The following is a 1176-nucleotide window of genomic DNA, read 5'->3' as shown; positions in this document are numbered from 1 at the left end:
GCTGATGCAAGATGGCAAAGCTCTTTTTCCAGCCAGGATGCCATGAATGAAAACAACTATGGGCAATCTCCACTCTCTCTGAGTGAGTCCCCAAATCAACCAAAGTAGAAGGGAGGGAAATGGAAAGAAACTCCTTTCCCCAGATGATGGATGTAAGCATCCTTCCGTGTCTGAGTGGCAGCACTCCATAAGAGCAATAAAAAATGTCTCTCTTAAAGATGTTAGCTCATTTGGAATTTTGGGTAGTGAGAGTCTTTAGTCAATTTTCTTTTAACTTATAGGAATGGCTTATCACTTCTATTAATAACAATTTTATTCCTTTTCAGTCTATTCATGAAAGTTAAATCTAAAATGAGCACTGCACATGTAGCCTTTTAAGAATATTATAATGTCAGACATAAGATCTACCTAGTTATCTTCACAGTGTCATAGAGAAAAAGAAGTTGATAAAAATTCAGGTAGCAGAAGGGGGCAGTAAAACGCAACAGAATACTCTGGAAGATTTTCCCTTCAAATAGATGATTTCCCAACAAATTTCAGAGACTAATAAAAGAAGTACAACAGATACATATATTTATCTAAATATACACAGAAACACTAACTATATATAAAAGTGAGAGCTATAATTTTTACATAATCAAAACCTGATTTTCTAGGGTATATCATGGCACAGTACTCATCATATTACTTTTCCAAATAAAACAGGTTTAGTGCCCAGCTAGTGTGGCTCAGTGGTTGAGCATCTACCTATGAACCAGGAGGTCATGGTTCAATGCCAGGTCAGGGCACATGCCTGGGCTTTGGATTCAATCCCCAGTCTCGGGGTGGGGGTGGGGTGGGGTGAGGGGGGGGTAGTGTGTGTGTGTGTGTGCAGGAGGCAGGTGATCAATGATTCTCTCTCATCATTGATGTTTCTCTCTCTTCCTCTCTGAAGTTAATACAAATATATTTTATTTTATTATTTTTTTAAAACATATTTATTTATTTCAGAGAGGAAGGGGGAAGGAGAGAGAGATAGAAACATGAGTGATAAGAGAGAATCATTGATAGGCTGCTTCCTGCACATCCCTTACTGGGGATTGAGCCCACAACCCAGGCATGTGCCCTTGGCTGGAATCGAACCCAGGACCCCTCAGTCCACAGACCAACGCTCTATCCACTGAGCCACACCGGCCA

This window comes from Myotis lucifugus, unplaced genomic scaffold, assembly GCF_000147115.1.
Source record: "Myotis lucifugus unplaced genomic scaffold, Myoluc2.0 scaffold_65, whole genome shotgun sequence".
In the NCBI taxonomy this organism is placed as follows: domain Eukaryota; kingdom Metazoa; phylum Chordata; class Mammalia; order Chiroptera; family Vespertilionidae; genus Myotis; species Myotis lucifugus.
Note: the sequence above shows the minus strand (reverse complement) of the source record.